General features: G+C 38.7%; 1 protein-coding gene across 5 annotated transcripts in view; it reads right to left on the bottom strand.

The window, feature by feature from the left end:
- The window catches only part of Rabgap1l (RAB GTPase activating protein 1 like), a 718,519-nt gene that overhangs the window by 658,846 nt on the left and 39,436 nt on the right, over nt 1-20,237 (bottom strand). For 4 of the 5 annotated variants that reach the window (XM_063240010.1, XM_063240011.1, XM_063240008.1 and 1 more), the window contains exon 1: nt 1,194-1,339. The gene's annotated coding sequence lies outside the window, so the exon portion shown is untranslated. Of the gene's footprint in view, nt 1-1,193; nt 1,340-1,708; nt 1,894-20,237 lie in introns of those variants that run through there. The other variant, XM_063240009.1, reaches the window with a different exon arrangement.

The following is a 20,237-nucleotide window of genomic DNA, read 5'->3' on the forward strand; positions in this document are numbered from 1 at the left end:
CCACATCTTCTGACATCGTAACTACACAAGTATAAGCACAGCAGTCTACAAAAGTACAGCAGACAACAAATGTAAATACAACTATGCAAAAGTCGGGTTTTCATGATATTGTTTTCTAAATTGTACACGCAAGTTTGTTTTACTACTTTTTAAATGCAGTAAAAATCCATAAACTTTCCAGTGCCAAATGTGAACCTTGAAATCTGTTTCCAAATAGCACTAAAATCTGTCAACCAAGCAGTTCTCCTCACTTTCAGGGTAATGAGGTTGGTATATTTCAGCTCATTTCCATTAAACTATCAATTCTGCAAGTGCCCAACTAAATTAAAAATTAGTGCATTCTCTAAGATAATTCTGAGAGGTCCAAGGAATACACACAAGCACCTGGCCTCACTGCCTTGGGATCAGAACTGAAGCCTGCCTTCCCCCCGGCCACCTCCCGCTGGCCAGTGGCTCTTTTCCACATGCTGACGCACTGCCCAGCCCAGCACCGCTGGCGACCAGTGCAAAGTACCAGCCCGGTCTCAGAAACTTTGACTCACTTATCAGGACACTGAGCAACCATAATCTAGGAGGGGGACGGGGTATTTGCTATGGTTCAGGCGGTCAACTTTGAAGCGCAGTCATTCTTTACAGGTAGAAACTGCCCGGGACGAAGATGGGCTACAAAACCACAAGCATCTACAAGAGCAGGAGTCGGGCAGCGCTCACCGCAGGAAAGGGAAGAACAAGTGAAAGACACAGCTGCGAATAGAAGCTTGCGCGCGGGTAAGAAAACACCCTAACCACACGCCCCCCGGACGCGGGGTTGATGGGACTGCGAGCCCAGCAGCAGCCAAGGCGCAGCAGCCGGTGGCGGAGGCGGCGGCGATGTCAGGAGGGCAGCGCGGGAGACGCCGCGCCGAAGCCACCTCCCGCCCCCAGGTGAGGGGCGCCGGCTCCTCCCGCCCGCGCCCGCCCCGGCGGCGAGGAGCAGGCGCCCGGGGGCACCACCGAGACGCGGAGGCGGCCGGCAGTCCCGCGCCCGCCCGACGCCGTCCTCCCACGTCCTCCGCATCCCAGTCCCGGCCAGCCCCCACCTCGACCTCTCCCGGCTCCCCTCGGACGCCAGTGCCCCCGGGCCAGCCCTGCCCGGCCTGACCGCGGCTCCCGGCTGCCGGGCCACCCACGGGCCCCTAGGAGGCCGCCCTCACCTCACTTCCTCACGTCTCCGCGGGCGCTGCCGGAACAACAACTCTGCCGGGCGCCCGCGTCCCACTGCCGCCTGCGCTCTGCAGCCGGGCCGGTCCCGTTCACTCCGCCGCCGACGGAGCCCTGAGAGGGCGGAGGGAGCCGGGAGGGGACCGCCCGGCAGGAAGAAGCTAGGGAGGGGGCGGGCTGAGGAGCGGGAGGCGGTGGGTCGGGAGCGCGCGCGTCCGGGCCCCTCAGCGCGGCGTGCGCGCCCCTGAGGGCGGAGGAGCCTTCTCTGCCTCGGCGGAGGCCGGAGGCCGCGCAAACGCGCGCGCACATCCTCTCCGGGCAGAGCGTTTCCCGGGGACCGCGGAGCTTAAATCTGAGGGAACCGGAGTATGACCAGCAGGGACGCGCAAAGGGACAAGAGCGCCCTCGGAAGGGCACCCGCGCCTGTCAACCAACCCTGAGCAAGGTGGACGGAAGCCCTGCGAGCTGAGTTCATAGATAATCCCATTTGAGCAGAGCATTTTCTTACCCCATAATTCTGGTTTGCAAATTCTCGTCCTTAATTTCCTACCACCTTGAGCGATGTCACCTCAAAGTGGGCTAACTTCTTCACTGGTTACTCTTCTCTGTCCTCTCAAGGTGTCTGTTTATGAAGCGCTGCCTTGTTGATAGCTTCTCCGAATTCAATTCCAAGAAACTGAAGAAGAAAATAACCTGCTAGGAATGAACAAGAAAGTGCTGAGCACTGCTGTGCATTTATATGAAGACAGGGTACTCTCATTTGCACGTGTGTGTCCTTTGAGATAATACACGCTGGAGCATTAACTAGGTAGAGGTAAAAAGAAATCAGCGCTTTTCCCTACTGGATCACAAGGATCAAGTAGCTCCCCACCCTTACATGCAGCCAGAAATGACCCTTACATTTCTCCAATCTCCTTAGCACTGTGTCTGTAGGTCTGTGGCACTATATATTCAGTTTTAGGCTGATCTATGCAATATGATACCCTCCCTGAGAACGAGCTTCATTCATTTTCATACTTCCCACAGCAGATTGTGCCTGACTCACAGGAAGTATTCTAGAAATATGATTGTAAAAATAAATTCGGTGCAGCAAGAGTTAAGTGTGTCTAGTTATTTGAGCCTTGGAGTGACTTTTTAGTTTAAATTTTCCCTTCTATCCCACTTCAATACCCTGGTTTCATTTCCCCACCCGGATTCAAAAGCTACTCTGAGAAATGTGACATTTTTCCAAAGAGCTCTCTGCCTCAAATTTTTGCGTGTGCACGCGTGCAGACACACACATCCTTCTCTAGTCTTAGTATCTGTAGATGCTGGCATGTATCAAGGATGTGCAAGTATGAACTTTGTGTTTTCCCTATTTGCTAGGTTCCTGCCTGGAATGTCCTTTATTGAACTTTATATCCTGAGAGACTCTCAAGCCCTGGGCCTGACTCAGTGAATGCTGTAAGTTTTGATGATATCTAATGAAGTTAGGATTAGAATAGCACAAATGATCTCTGACCTCCTGAGACATACAAGATCTACTAAAAAATATGCAACATGTAGGTCCCAAGATTTTAGTAAGTACTATTGTTATTCTGGGCACCATAGGAAAGTCAACAGATGAAAAAGTCATTACTTCTGTCTTCTGATATCTTCTAACTAGAGCAAAGCTTTTTGATAAAAGGACAGTGCTGTGATAATTATCAGCATTCAGTAAGAAACTAACCCAAAAAGAGAATTTTTTAATTAATAAAAGTCCAAACACAATTTGATGTTCCCCAAATTCAGCTCCATAGGCCTTTGAAAACAATAGAGATTTCCACTGACTATTATTAGTTGGTTCTTCTATCTAAATGAAGGGCAACAGCTAAATCACTTACGGTAGAATCAATCCATGTACCAGCTTGCTAACAAGAAACAAAAACTCTGTCTCACAGCCACATATCACATCTCTAATTACCAGTAGTTCTGTTCTTTGAGGGAACCGAAATAAGATACAGTGAAAGTGGCAGGATATGATGGCCCATACCCATGTTTCAGTACTTTGGAGGCCGAGGCAGGAGGATTGCAAGTTCAAGCCCAACCTAGGCCATTTAGCAATGTGATGAAATTCTATCTCAAAATGAAAAACAGGGGCTGGGGATATAGTTCACTGGTACAAATACCTGCCTAGTAAGCATGAGGTTATGAGTTCAATTCCTGATAACAAAAACAAAAAAATAAAATAAAATTTAAAACAAATAGTAAAAAGGGCTGTGAATATAGCTCAATGCAAAGGTCGTGACACTGGATACAGTGAAGGTGTCTTGGAACAACTCATCCTCATCACAGGGAAAACCATTCTAAACTCATGCCAAAGAATTAATAAAAAAAGCATTCTTCATATAATGTGTGCTATCATTTTTCTCTTCACGGAGGCTTCCTAAGCATATTCTAGCAGCCCAGGCCCATGAAAGGACTAAAGGTTTCACTCTGAGGGAATATGTTATAAAATATTTTAGCATGATTTATATCATGACAGAATATGGTAGTCTAAGTCTAGATCTAAAATACAAATATGTTTTGTTTGATCTGCACACTTTTAAAAAAAGACAAAAGCTAAAAATCAGTCAATTTCATATGCATTTTGAATTTCTGTTTAAAAAGATTTGAGGTGGGTGTGGTGGTGCATTCTCATAATCCCAGCACTCCGGAGGCTGAGGCAGGAGGATTACTACAAATTCAAGGCCAGAATGGGCTCTATAGTGAGTTCAGGTCCAGCCTGAACTACATAGTGAAAGCCTGTGTCCTAAAAATAAAAATAAAAAACAGATTTAGTATTTATGGCTTACTTTCTCCATGATAACAATTAGCTACAGGACATGCATTGTGATTTATCCTGACATCCCCAATCATTGCTTACACTGTTTTGGTTTCCTCAATCAGGTCTTCTTTGACTCCCTTGCTTTTTTGTTTGTTTGTTTGTTTCTGAGACGGGATCTTGCTATGTAGTGCAGGCTGGCCTTGAACTCACTATGGAGCCCAGGCTAGCAATCCTAATGCCTCTGTAACTCCCAATTTGTAAGGTCATGATATCAAAAACCTATAAAGAAATACCACCATAAGAACTATAAATTTAAAGAGTTTAACTTAAGGTATTTAATGACGTAGAATATCATATTATTTTTTTGTGTGTGTACTGGGGGTTGAACTTGCAACCTCGCGCTTGCCAGGCAGGTGCTAATGCTGCTGAGCAAAATCCTCAGCTTTATCATATTACTTTTGTAATGGATATTCTTGGTTGGTTATTCCAGTATGTACTTCTACTCCTTGGTAACTGTAGGTAGCCAAGGACTTCAGTGGATGAGATGCATCTCCTACCTCATGGATAGGCATTGAAATGGGTCTAAATTGGGCCATAGAAAATGAGATCTTATGTTCACTGTAAAGTAAAAAGTGCTCTTTCTTACTCTGGCTGGAATGATGGATGAATGTGAGTCCTATAGTGACTGTAGCCATTTTGCTACCATTAGAAAAGGCAGGCTGAGGTGAAGCTGACTCATGATGGAAGCCTTCCTCTGGAGTTAGTGACTTCTCTGAGCCAATAAAGGTTCTCAGATGTCTAGGAGTTTAACCTTTTGTTACTTGCAGACAAAGCTAAGTCTTTCTATGTATGTTAGAGAAGAAAGAACTACAGTTGTATTATTCAACTCTTACTAGGGTGTATTTCCAATGAGATAAATAGGTAACAACCTTTTAAGTAAGATTTTAGAATGAATATTAAAAAGTCTTAAAAGGAATTTGACCACACACACCCCCCAAAAAAATCCTTCCCTGAACAGGTTATCTGATGTCTCAGAACCAATGCCTCACTACACCATTATCTTTTGCTCAGTGGCCTAAGTGCCTGCCTGGCAAGTGTGAGGTCGTGAGTTCAATCCCCAGTACCAAAAAAATAGAAAAAATTATTGACAATGTTGGCAAGAAATATAAAAGGCAAATCAGAATTTTAAAGACTTAGAACCAGACAGTGAAAAATCAAAATGCATAACTCATGTAAAAATTTTGAAGTGTATGTGAAGTGTAACATGTGACAGGTTTTGATTACGTGCAAACCTGTGGAACTGTCACCACAATCAAGATAATGAACATATTCATCATCCCAAAAAGTTTCCTTGTGCCCCTTTTTCTGTTTTGCCTCACCTCCCATAAACTCTGGCAATAACTGGATCTGCTATTGCTATAGATTAGTTTATATTTTCTATAGTAGATGAAATCATACTGCATGTATTCTTTTTTGTGTTGCTTTCCCCACTCAACGTAATTATCGTGCTTATTATCACCATTTTGAAATTCACCCATGACATTGCACATGTCAGTAATCTGTTGCTTTTTAGTCTTTAAGTCTCTCCTCATGTCTCCCATTCCAGTATTTACATGAGCCACTGGGCTTAACAAATACTTACCTTCAGCTCCTTTGCCATTTAGGCCAAGCCAGCTGCAGCTTAGCCATTTTCCTCTGTCTAGAATCTAAGAATTTCCCTTTCTTTGCTTTCAAGATAGACAATTTTATTTCTCAATTTTTAAAATTATCCAACATTTTAATGTTTTTTTAAAAGATAGGGAGACTTCCCTTGTTAGCCTCCTTTGCCCTTGTTGATCTGAATGAATCTTTTAATGGTGTGAAGAAACTGTTGAAAAAGGAACGTTATCTTTCATAACAACATAAAGGAACTCCGCACTGAGGGCTTGCCTCTTTGTGGATGTGGCACCAGCCATTTTTAGCAGGCTTCTTCCTCCCTAATGGTTTCCCTGTATCACTCTGTCCAAACACAGCGTTGGCAGTAAACCCCAAATTCCCTTGAAATTTCTTGCCACAGGCCCAAGAAATTCTAGGTTTTGGACATATAAGAAACATTCCTTAAATACATGTGTTTTGCAGAAAAGCAACTTCAAAAATTACAAATGTTTTCATGGGACAGAGAGGAAAATTACCACTTTCCTCTTCTGAGTCAAGGGAAATCCACATCATCTCTACAATTCCCTGACCTGCTTACAAAACCTGTTTTTAGTCCCTTTGCTCCTTGCCATGTAAAAAATAAGCTGCAAATTTGAAAAAAGATTTCTAAGTTCTATGACAATCTAATTTAAAAGTAAATGAAAAGTACTAAGTGATAAAATGATCGCTTTTAGGATGTATTAAAAGATACATAATACTTTGTCTAACACTTCTACAATTTCAGGATGATTTTTACTGTTTTTCTTTTCCTTTTTTTTTTTTTTTTTTTTTTTTTTGTTACTGGGGATTGAACCCAAACCTATCACACTGACCTATACCCCAAGCCATTTAATTCTTTGATTTATTGACAGTAACAACCACTTTGAAGAATTGTTAGTTTATGACATTTATAGCTGCATATACCATCACTAATAACTTCAAACTTCATACCAAAATCCAGATTTTAAAGTTACTTCTGATCAGAATTGTATTCTGTAATTATTCAAAATGTAAGGTAGAGGAGTCAGTGCCATTCGTGGACTGGAGGTAGAGAGAAAAAAGCCACACCAGCGGCAAGCCCAGTCTGGGAACCAGTGCCTTACAGGGGCCACCACTGGACTGGAACAGACAGACCCTTAACCCCTTCCAGCACACAGGCTGACAAACAAGAAGTACTAACTGCCCAACCTCCCCTCAACGTAAGCCACTGGCTTATCAGGAGAAACACAGGCTGTGATGATAGCTATGGAGGTGAAATGCAATTGGATGCCTGTGGTACTTTGATGTTTCACTAACATTGCAGGTATAGGGCCAGGGATCTGATCATAGATTCAGAGGATAGTGGTACACAGCGTGGCATCCCCCTCCCCTTCTGAGGGGTGCAGCCACTGTTGATTTCCTATGGTCTTGTTTTGAAGTCCTATATCGTTTCCATTATTTTGTTGGGTTGGGTTTTATTCTCTTTTGATTTGTATGATTATGTCAAATCTGATGGCAGGAGCAGCTATTTTGAGGCTAGCAAGATATATTATGGTAGCAATTTTAGATTTACTCTAGGCTTGTTTTGAAGTCCTTCACTGCATTCATTGTCTTGTTTTTCCTGTTTCTATTCCATTCTATTCTGCTTGATTTTTACTGGGTCCAAAGGTATCTGCAGCTATTTTGAAGACATCAAAAGGCATTATGGTAACTATTGTTGATTTCATGTCATGAAGCCCTGTATCTTTTACACTGGGTTTTTTTTATTGCTTTTATTCTGTTTTATCTTTTTAAAATAAAAGAATTTAAATTTAAAAAAAACAAAATGTAAGGTAGAGGGTGAATAAGTGGATATTCACTGGGTTGTCACTATACCTTTTGGTATATTCTAAATATATCAAAAATAATCATTTTTATCATTTTATGCCTTTTTATGAATGCATGTCCTTCCATTTTTCTTTATAGAATTGATAGTCTCTACACAGTACAAACTTTTTGTACAGCACCTACACAATTTCTTGCATTTCAAATTTTTTTTCATGATTGTCTTTCTGCACTAGACAATAGATTCACTGAAGACAAAAGGCATGTGCTTTTTTTTAAACTACTACTTAGGTGCTCACATTTGTTTTGTGAATGATTGAGGGTCTTCACAAATTTGTATTGGACCTTCCTTAGATGCTTCCCTTCTCAGTGAAACAGAGAACTTAAATAAATACATTACTAAGTATCCTGATACTTGACTATGAATTAAGCTTCCTTTGGTTGCAAATGACAGAAATGTTCTCTTCCTAGGGAAAGCAAATGTTTAAAGAAAAATCTAAAAGACAATTAGGATCAAATAATTCTAACTTTGCAGTGATCAGTGTTAAAGCTAACCATTTTAAGAACTATATTTAAGTCTCGGTGTCACAGACTCCTAACTGCTTGCCTCAGTATCCATTTTTTCCTTCCACTTTAGTAACAGACCCCAAATTTATTCAAGATTAAAAAGGTTCTCAGGTAAAAGACTAATTCCTGGCCTGCCTTGGAGCTATGTATTCTAGCAAATCAGAATTACTGCAACTGGGAAGCCTTTAAAGAAAGGGCTTTTTTTCTTCTCTTTTGTTTCTTTCTAGTACACAGAACAGAAATGTAATAGTTGACTATGACAATCATTTTGAATTACCCAGAGGATAGTGGCCACCTTAGAAATGATGGAGTGGTAAGTTAAAAGTAGTTTAGGTCTCCAATGACTTTATGGTACCTCTATCCCAGCAAAAGTGTTAACTTCCAAACTTATTATATGGAAAATGAAACCCTTACATATTTAACCCATAATTATTTATTGTTTGGGATTTTACTAACTGCAGCTGAAACTACTTGTAACCCGTACTCTTGCCTTTAAACATTATGATCAGGGGGCTGGGGATTTAGCTCAGTGGCATAAGCACCTGCCTTGCAAGCAGGCAGTCGTGAGTTTGATCCCTGGTACCGATAAAAACAAAAAAGACAAAAAAAAAAAAAAAAAACATTATGATCATATTCTTTTATAAATGATTTATATGATTTTAAAATAGAAACTTAGCTTCATAATATAATTCCTTTAAAATTGAAATTCCTTATTTGAACCTGTCTTATCTAGAAGAATAAGCATTACACAATATTGGGACAATAATTCTAATACTTATTTTATCTTAATTAGCTATGACTAAAAGCCTTTTTAAATCTCTATTGGTCTGATAATTTTGTACTAAACATTGGCTTTATTCTGTTTTTTGTTTTGTTGGATTTTACTATCTTTAAAATTAAAAAATTTTTAAATAAAAATTTAAAAAAATTGTACTAAGCATACAGTGTACTTTCTCCCCTGCCTTAGGAAGACTGAACTTTTCAACTTCTTTTTTTTTTTGAGAGACAGGGTCTCATTATACAGTTCAGGATGGCCTTGAATTCACTTTGTAGCACAGGCTGGTCTCGAGCTCTTGCCTCAGCCTCCCAAGTACTAGGATTTAACATTTCTTGCATAAAGTTTCAGTAATCTATGTTTATTACGGGATTCTACTGTACTGCATGGTAAATGAAACTAATATAGGAATTGTAAATGTTTTTATTTTATAAATTTGGACTTGCAATAGATGCTTTTCCCACCTAAGATTTGTAATTGCAAACGTTTTGACTCACTGCACAGTGGAAAATCTGTGTATGCACTACATTAAGCAAGTGTAACTTATAAGAGATAGTCAAAACGTCACTTTTCTCTTATAATCAACTAAGTGGAGTGAATTTTTCCCTTGCCACAGAGGTGAAACTTCATCAAGTCTCATGATTTTTCTGCTTACTTGTAGAAAATAGCCTCACATTTTAAAAATCACAATTCAGCTTGCATTTGGTATTTAGAAAGGAAAGCTTTAGAGAAAAGTAAAATGGTCATCTCTGTCTCTAGGCTCAAATTCATCCCCACTCAGTGGCTGCTGTTAGGTTCTCTCTGGGTTGGAGAGCAGAGAAGGAACGGAGAAGAGAAAGGTCTTAACTGACTACAGGGCGAGGGATATGACTTCAAGCTCTCTGGGATTGACAGTTGTTTCAAGCTTATTCTTTTTCTTGTGGGCGCTCATGTGATTGCTTCAGACACCCACATGTATGGCTACTTAAGCCAAAACTCATCCAGTAGCTGTGATAGAATTCATATATTTTATTCCTTTTGTTTGGTGCCACTTTCTCATTACCCTGTGTTGTTGTTATGTTATTTTCCATAACTGAAGTGAACCTGGGCATTGCACATTCCAGACAAGTTTTCTACCACTGAGCTATATCCCCAGTCAATTTTATTTTTTTATTTCTAGATGGGGACTTGCTAAGTTGCTGTGGCTGGCCCTAGAACTTGTAATTCTTTTGCCTCAGTAGCTGGTAGTAAGTACTGAGTAGCTGGGATTACAGACATGTACCGCCAGGCCAGGCCACCCTTAATTGTTTTGGTTTGCTTTAGTGTAGAATGTGTGTCTGTTTGTTCTTCCCTATCGGGAACTGAAGCATGGCCTTTGTGTTGCTTTGCTTTGCTTTGCAGACTGAGTTCAAACTTGCAGTCCTCTGCATCAGCCTCTCAGGGTGTTGGCATTGTAGGCATGTGTCACCAAGCCTGGCTCCCCTTTAGTTGTCTTGTGGAAATCCACACCATATTTTTCTTTGCAATCCAGTCACATCTCAGGTGGTTTTCTTGGACAGGAATGAATGAGACTGCAGAATGGCTCTTTCTTCCCTGTGTGGCCCACGTGTGGTCCATGGGAAGTACTCCATTAGGCAACTGCTGCCTGACAAACTCTGAAGGAGCTGGCTGATCCTAATGCAACTGGGTATCGCCTCTACAACACCAAATACACTCCCAGGTGTCTCTTTGTGGCCCTCTAAATTCTCCCAGGGGAAATCAGACCTCATTCTGTCAGAAATCCCATTCAGTTGGTAAAGGGGAAAACACCTGCTTTTCACTCTACTGAGAGCGGCAGAGGATGCACAACAAGCTTTCTCTAAAGAGCACCTTGTCACAAATGTACTTTCGGTTTCCACTGTCTGACCTTTGTGGTTCTTAAGAACCACCTACCAGTGGAAACTTGTTTTTAAATTTCTGTCTGTTGGTCAAACTTTTCATTCTGAATATCACACCTGTTGCACTGGAGTGCTTAGGCCAGAATTTCCTATGCAAACTTCTCTTACGTTTCCTATAGCTTTAGGATTCTGAGTCCAGCTTCTCAGAGACATGTTTTACCAAGAGAAGACATAATTTCCCAATAACTTGTGTTTTAAAATTAGTACCTTAGCCAAGGATGGTAATACACATCTGTAATCCCGGCTTGTCAAAATGCTGAGACCGGAGGATTATAATTTTGAGACCGGGGCAATTTAAGAAAACTCCCAGTCCTACATCTTCTTTCCTACTCCACTAAGAATTCCTTCAAACCTAAGAAATCCTTCTCTAAAAAACCTTGAATTCTTCTCAGAGTGAAAAACATCTTACAGAATAAATATTTGACCACCTTCTATAAAACAAAATACCTCTTTAAAAACCAAATGCTCAGGGGCTGGGATATTCTCTTAGTCAAAGCTTACTATAGAGTTTTAATTTAGTTATTGTTACTTAATAGTACCTATTTCCATTTATCCACTGAACAAATAGTTATTGAATATTTCTTAGGAAAAGGAGGTATTCTTGTAGATATTGAAGATGCAACATTAAAAATGAAAGAAAAAATGCTAGGTCTTATAGATAGTTGTGAAAATACCAATAATAAGCAAATAAATACATGCTATAATATTAAGTGGTGATCAACACAATGAAGAAAAATGAAACAAGGAAAAGGAATAGCAAGTGTTATTTTAGATGGAGCAGTCTGAGAGGGCCTCTTGGGAAGAGTGTTGGAGCAGAAATCCTAATTGAGGTGGGTTAGTATAAATGGCCTGAAATGACAGATTCCTTGATGAACAAAAAGAACAACAGGGAGGCCAGGCCGTTTGGGGCCAGTCTTGAAAGGAAAAATAGAAGGAGGTAAGTTGGAGGGTGAGACAGATAGCTACAGGCCAAAATGATAGAGGGCCTAGTAAATCATAAAAAGAAATTGGATTTTATTCTAAACTGATGGAAAGCATTTTGAATAGAAGAGTTAGGAGATCAATTCCCTGCCTTGAAAAGACCAATCTCTCTCCATTGTTGAGAATTAACTATCGGGAAACAACAGTAGAAGCAAGGAGATGAGTTAGAAAGCTAATTTAGAGGACGGGATAGAGGATGCCATTGTCCGAAATGCAACAGTAGTGGGCAAGGCGATAAGAAGTGATTGCCTTCTGCCTATATTTTGAAGATAGGGATAAAAGGATCTGCTGATGACCTGATACTGAAGCAAGAATCTGGGATTTTAATAGTTTTAGCCTATATAAGTAACTAACTGCATGGTAATAACATTACAGAAGGAGCAAACTGATTTGGGAAATGGATACACGATCTAAGTTCAATTTCACATTTTTAACCTTGACAATGATTAGAAATCTGAGTGAAGATTTTTGACTAGAAAATTAAGCATAACCTTGGGTTCAGATCCAATCTGGAGAGAAATTTAAGACTCAAGGATTTAGTTTTGTTTCTTACAAAAAAAAAAAAAAGAAAGCAAGAAACTTGCATGAACAACTTTCTCTTAGTCACTGGAGAACAGTGACCAGAGCTGATAGCAATAATGACACCATGAGAATGCTGATCTAATGCCCCAAGATCTAATGCACACCTGATACTTTAATGTATTCTTCCTACAAAGGACATTTTCCTTTATAAATACACACACACGTGCACGCACACGCACACACATCACATCACATCACATCAAAATCCAGAAATTAGGTATAGTATGTGTTTGTGGCTTGTATCTAGGTATCTAAAGAAAGACTCATGGGCTCACAGGTGGGGCTTTTTGGAGATGCCTGGATCTAGGATATATGATACTGAGATTAAGGGTGTGGAACTAAATTAATCCACTGATGAGTTTTGCACAGTTTTAGGTGTGGATAGTGGGAAGGCCTATGTATAGTCCGGATGGAATATAAAGGGAGAGAGAGAAGGCAGGCTTGATGGAATCAGCATGATGGCTGCTGGCTGCCTGCCGCCTCCTGCCTGCTGTGCCATAAGCTGTTTCTCATTTGTGATGCTTCTCTGCCATACCACCCTGCCTTAGAGCCAGTCAACTATGGACTAAAACCTCTACACATTGTGAGTGGAAATAAGCCTAACTCCTTTTAAGGTGCTGGATATTTTATCCAAACAACTACATGTATATTAAAAATCATTTGATCTTCAAACAGACCTTGTCTAAATCATATTGTCCATAATCATATCAAAATTATTTGGCTCATGGACTGCCTTTGTCTATTACATTTCCTTGACTCTATCAGTCAGGAACAGTTTCTTAGTGTGTGTTTGATTTTCACAAGATTTCCACTGGACAATTGCAAGACTTTGATTTTAAAGTATGTTCCTTAATCCTGTTTCTTTGATGTTTTGTCATTAGATTCAGATTAAGCATCTTTATAGAAATATCACACAAGTGATCCTGTGTTGTTCTTATTACATTCTATCATGGGGTGGGTATGATTTCAACATATTTCATAATTGATGGTGTTAATCTGAAGCACTCAATTAAAGTGATATTTTACAGACTTTTCAACTTTATTCTTTTCCCTCTTTGTAATTAATAAGTATTTTGTACTTTAAATCTATGTAAATATCCTACTTGTCATCAAACTTACATTATGTTTATTTATTTATGTCTGCACTGGCTTACAGTCCTTTTTTAGGCAGGATTAATAGCAAGAGGCCTTTTATTGAAATCAACATTCATTTCATGATCATATCTCATGGCAAATTTAATTCATGATAAGTACAGTTAGATTATATTTATAGCATGGCATCAAAAGAATATGAAAATTGAACCTAATTATTAAAAAAGAAAAAGTTTCCTTTCTTGATAGTTTTCATATTCATGGCCAAGGTTCTCTTCACTGGTAATATTTTTCACATTACAAAATATGTATTAGACATCAGACAAGACTCTTCATCTGATATAAATTAATGGAGATGCAGAATATCTGTGGTACACTGAAGAACTGTGTGGTTTATTATTTAATGAGTTATAATCTATTCTACCATTATTTAATGTTCAATTGTCCCAGATTTTGCCAGTGGAAATCTCTTCAGGCTCATGTCTATGTCCTTCTTCACATGTTCCCACCATACTTGGATACTTTGCTTTCTGTCTCAGCATAGTGTTCCAGGCTTATCTTACACTTTTTTGCCCTGGTACTAAAATTGGCTATTCTCCAAAAATCCAGTTTATTACTATGGTGGAGAATGAATGGTACTGTAACAACAAAATCTAAGTGCTAGATTTATTCGGTTTTTATTAGGGCACTGCTATTCTTTGGAATATAGAAATAGAGATAAAATAAGCACTCTCTTTCATATCTGTATTTATTTCTATATCTGTATAGCTTTCAAGATATATAACTACATAGTCACACAAATAACCTTCTGTTCCAACCTAACATCACAGGGTTTATTCTTTTCTATCTAACAATGAGGAATCTGGCTCTGTATCTGTAATATGTTGACTTATATCATCAACATGCCTTCAAATAATGTATCTTCCATTGTTGCCACTGCTCCCTTCTGGACACAGATGCCTGCCTCAGCTCACTCAGACTCTGACACCCATGCCTGCCTGCCCTCCAAGATGAAAGCCCTCTTCATTCTGCTTAGGCTTTGAGTCGTCTTGCATGGCCAGTTTTCTGTGTGCATAGCTAATGGCTTATGACAGGTTGTCCCTGTGCTCACGCTGTGACTCTATGCTAAGCAGTCCTCTTTTGTAGATACCCCTCTTTCCCAAATTGAGTTCCAAGACCCTGTGAGCCTTTGTGATTCTCCACAATTCAGGCCCAACGCCAGTCTTGTTTTATTTAACCTAAAGGCTTTGAGTACAAATGATTAATGACGAAGTGGGGGGAGAAAAATAAAGGAAATGGAAACAGAAAAATTTATGAGTATAGTACTTGAAGCCATGAAACTATTTGAGAGTTCCCAGAGAATGGGGAAAGATAGAGAAAAAGAGAACTGAGCCTTGGGGCACTCCAATGTTGACATTTACTCATAAAAGTAATGAGGAGGAACCTACAAAGTAGGATGTGTAAGAGCCAAAAAGATAGGGAGAAACCAGGAGAGGGAAGTTTCTTGGAAGCCAACGTAGAAAGTGTTCCAAGAAGATTGTTGTGTTACGTATGGCTGATAGGTCAAGCATGATGAAGACTGAAAATTGGTCATCGGGTTTAGTGACTTGGAGGGTAATGGTACCCTCCAAGAAATGAGGCCGTGCCTTGATGAGAATATTACCAATGCAATAGTTAGCACGAAAGGCCTTATTCAAGGAAGAATGAGATGATGATGTTGGGATAGAAAATAGAGATAACTCTTGTCACTTTTTCTGTAAAGAAAATTAACAAAACAAGGCAATGCCTTAAGAGGGGTATGGGTTCAAGAAAGGGCTTCTCTTATTAATGTCTCTAATTGAAAAGAGATATTAAACCTATTTGTATATTGGCAATAATGGTCCTATATAAAGAAAACAACATGGAAAAGAGACTGGATAATTTTAGGAGCTAAGACATATAGACCCAGAGCATAAGAAGAGCACTAGAGTCAAATACAAACAGGGACAGTTCAGCCTTCATCTAGGAAGGGAGGATGAAATACAAGGTGAGAAGAAATGATGGGAGCCTGACCAAATTCTCTTCTATTTGTCAGTGAAATGGGAAGCAAGAGCATCAGCTGAAATAAAGCAGGAGGAGGAGGCTGAGGATCTTATCTAGGAGAATAGAAGAGTCAAATGAACAGGAACAAGTAAAGCATTACTGAGCAGCACTGACAACCCACTTGAGACATATTTTAAATTGAGTTCAGTTGGCATGGTACAGTAATTTGGTTTTCTGCAGTTGATATGTGCACAATTGAGTACAGGAGAAAGTGTATTTCACCAGGCTTGGGATTTTGGCAAGGAAATACTAAAGCAGAGAAGAGCAAGAGTGTTAAGTGTGTGATCTATCAATGCTCACAGTATAAACCCTCTCAAGAAAGAAATCGTAAATATTTACCATTTAATGTGCAGAATGTACTTTAATAAAATAGTAAAATAGAGCTTAAAATAATAGTTTGTGAGTACAAACAATATAAAACTATATTTATATAGTTGTACCACAATGAGGTGTATATATAGAAAACATACAAATATATAAATAAAATATACTCTTCTTAACTTTAATGACCAAATACATTTGGAAGTGATTTTTTGTGGGTTCTAGAATTGTAAAAGTTCCACAAATTCAAAAGTCAATATCATCTTTATCAATACTGTCACTATTCAACTGTGGGCTCTATAATAAATAGCTATTGCTCTTTACTTTGAACTGAATGCAATCTAGAAATCTCTGGACTAAATGTTTCCCTTTACATCTAGGGGGTTATTAAGTTAGGTTCAAGTAAACCTCATCTTCTGTTCTGTTCTGAGGCACCAACAGTTTACATTGATATTTGTAATTTTATTATCTCATGGCAAAATATTACAACAAAGTCAATAGGGAATACATTAGTACTGTCTGTGAAAATAGCTGTGTGTATCACAGATGGCTCCACTTTTTTATTTAGAGAAAGATAAAACAGAATAGAAAATGGGCAGAAATAGTACATACTTTCAAAGAAAAGAAACAGTAATAAATCACTAGTTGACGTATACATATTGTCCCCCCACAAATAATTGTTCAAGATACAAAAGTGGAACATATAAATGGGAATTCAACCAGGGAGACTGCAAACCATTCTGTTCAACTATGCAATAAAAACTAAGTAATATGAGTATCAATCCTATACACTTAGACATGTTTGCATTTATCCATATCTTCATTTATGTTGAGACCTAACAAAACTTAGTAGATTAAAATCTTTCTGAACAAAGATTAATAGTATTGCTTCTTTTCACATCATGACACTCTGGAATCAGCACTGGGTACTGCAGTGCTCCTTTCTTTCCTTCAAAGTATTTGTTCATTTCATCATGTGTCATAAGATCAGTTCTCATAAACTGTTCATAGGTTTTATGCAAGCATGAGTCTTAACATGTATTTCTATCCTTTCTATATTAGAGGGAGAAACAGAAAAGCAGGACAGAACTAAACATATTCCTATAGACACATAAAACTAAAAAGACATATAAAACTGCTGTATAAGGAGTTCTAGCATGATCACTGTGCTGTTTCTTGTTATCATCAACCAAATTGGCTATATCATCAGATAAAGTATAATTGAACATATCAGTACATAACAGAACTAACAGAAATACAACTTTGTAGATAGGGTAGAGCTACAAAAACAGGTAGTAATCAAATCAGAATGGATATCGTAGTGAATCATTGTCATTTTCAGTGTAGTTGTCTATACTCCTCAACTTGATACCAGCAACCTAACAGTTCTGAATAAAATCTGTCAATAATGAGCAGTATTCAAACAAGTCAGATTTAACTAAGATCAGTCATGATACAACATTATAAGTCATACAGGGATCCTGATTGAGTTAATAGGAAATTAAAGATGACCACTATGCTATGTTCTGTTATCTTTGGGACAGCTGTCTGTGCCCTCAGATCCAGGGCTTGTATACAAACTAGGATGGAACAAGTTCCAATCAAGCAAAGTGCTATGAGTAATAACGATTTTAATTCCTGATACACTATTAGCTATATCTTCTGCTATTTTTTTGGAAGACTATTCCTCCCCTTTACTCCCCCAGAATGAACTGTGTATTTTCGGGTCTTTCCATCACTCACAGTTTTATATTGGGGGCAACCTATTATTTACCTAAGTATTTCTGTATCTTCTCACTCCTGGATTGGATTTCTAGTTATATTTCCTCATTTATTAAAGCCTGTCTGTTCAACCTATCCATAAATACTGGCCTAGTTACCCCTATTACTCTCCGGTTCCCTATCACTTCGAGTTCCATTTTCTCATATTTGATTTTGGTCTATATAACCTTCTTCAGGTTAATTATATTTCCAATAAAGAGTCTCTCAGTGGACCCTATCTTTTGATCCACTCTGCCTGTGATTCTCTGTTTTTTTTTCCCTTAAGTTAGTGTATTTAGGCCATCTATATTAAAAATTATATCCAACCTTCTCTGCCTCTTTTCTGTTGTGCTCTTTTTCTGTCATTAGTTGTCTTTTTCATTTTGCTTTCTGCTCCATTCATTGTGGCCTCTCTGCTATTGTTTCTGGAATTCTGGTACTTTGCTTTCTCTCTAGAATGTCCTGCAATATTTTCTTTAGAGTTGAAATGGTGGTTGCAAATTCCCCCAGTTCCTCTTTATCTCGGAAGCATCTTGTTTCTCCATTAATTTCTAGGGACACTTGTGCAGGATATATCAATCTTGGTTGGTTATTATCTTTTCAAGCTTGGATTATTTTGCCCCATGCTCTTCGAGATTTTATGGTTTGTGCTGAGAAGTCTGCTGTAATTCTGAAGGATGTCCCTTGTAAGTGATCTGTTTCTTGTCTCTAACAGCTTTTAATATTCTATTCTTATATTGGACTTCTGGAATCTTGATTATTACATGCCTGGGTGTAGTCCTGTTTTGATTGTAGGTGGCTGGAGTTCCATATGCCTCATACATCTGAGCATCTTTCCCTTTTCCTATGTTTGGGAAGTTTTCCCTCATTATTTCTGTGACTAGCCTTTGCAATTCCTTTGTTTGTACCCTTGCTTCTTCTCTCACATTCTTTATTCTTACTCAAAGGGATGGGGAAATTTCTCAGTAGATATGCCCATAAAATCATGCCTTAGTAGGTGTTCAATAGATGCTTACTGAACAAATGATAAGAAGACCTTTGTCCTTAGTCAATATGTGTTCTTCTCAGTGCAACCATGTGCAGAGGGTTAGAAGTCTCAGATTATCCATTCTCATCTTTGGTTTCAGTCTAGTAAGTGACAGATCCAAGAATGTGGGGGCAAGAGGAAGCCCAAAGGAGAGTCATGATGAGAACCTCAGCTGTTCCCCACACATTCAAAATCACAGAAAAACTTTTTGTTAGTGGGTGAGGCATTTTCTTCTTCCCTTTCCTCTTTCTTCTTTATCAGTTTACTGGGGGCTGGGGACTTTTCCTTTGTGCTTTTTCCTTGCCTCTTGTCTAGTTTATTTCCCTCCCTTTTTAATTTTTCTCCCTTTAATATTTTCCCTCTTACTTGTACTCTCCATATAATTTCTTTTTCCCAACCTCTTTTTCTGTTATTTTCTATTTCTTCTGGTTTTTTTTTCTGCTAGTTTTTATCTGATCTTATAAACATATGGCTACTGCAATAGGATACCTTTGTCCCATTTTTAGCTCCTCGACTCATATCATATAATTTAAGGTTTCAAGTGTTTTCTGTTGCGTTTTCCTGTTTCCAAAACTCCCAATGCCCTTGAAGTCAATCCAGGGGATTTTGAGGACAACAGTGTGAGCCATACACCTGAATTACTTGAAAAAATTAATAGAAGAGGTTCACAAACAGATCAAACAGGTACTCTGTAGGATCATAGAAAATATAAACAGATAATGGAGGTAATAACTAAAAGGTTTCAAGACCTTTCAGAAAACACAAATAAAAAGCTAGATGAGCTAAACAAAACAATACCAAACATGAATGACCAGTTTAGCAAAGAATTAGAGTCAATGTAAGGTTTTGATCAGAAATCCAGAATAAATCAGAATATATCAGAATAAAAATGATATTGAAAGTACTGGCATCAGAAGCAACTGGTGTAAGGATAAAATTTCAAAACTAAAAGATGATGCCTCCAAAGACCAACTTCTCAAAAACACCTTAAAAGCAAAAAGAGGGCCTGAAAAATGGATCCAACAGCTGCTAGATGGTGCAAAGGCTAATCTATGTGTAACTGGAATGAGCAAAAAAATGAAGAGATAACCCATAAAAAAAACCTGTTCATATAACACAGCACATAAATGGCATAAAAAACCTGTTCACAGAAATAATGACAGAAAACATCACATGTATATGGAAAGAAATAAACATACAGATGGCTCATGTTCAATCCCAAATAGTCATAATTAAAAGAAAATCTCTTCATGTCACATTATATGCAAGGTTCCAGAAGTAAATCACAGGGATAAAATCTTAAAAGCTATTAAAGAAAGGCAACAAATATAAAGATAAACCATTATAAATATAGCATACTTCTTTACACAAGCTTTAAAGGCCAAGAAGACTTGGAGGGAAGTGTACCAACCTGTAAAAGATAACATCTTCCAACTCTGATTTATGTATTCCACAAAATATTTCTCCAGAATTGAAGAAGAAATCAGGTATTTCCATGACAAAGAGCACCTCACAATAGCATTACAAAAAAACTTTCAAGGATATCCTAGAAAGACAGAATGAAGCCAATGCCAATAAATCAAAAAGGATAAATACACCAGGTGGGATGAACATCTAACCAAAGGAAAAAATAAAGAAAACAGCAACAGGAAAAAATGGAATGAAAGGAAT

This window comes from Cavia porcellus, unplaced genomic scaffold (assembly GCF_034190915.1).
Source record: "Cavia porcellus strain 051 isolate PalLab524CR breed Dunkin Hartley unplaced genomic scaffold, mCavPor4.1 scaffold_29, whole genome shotgun sequence".
Classification (NCBI taxonomy): Eukaryota; Metazoa; Chordata; class Mammalia; order Rodentia; family Caviidae; genus Cavia; species Cavia porcellus.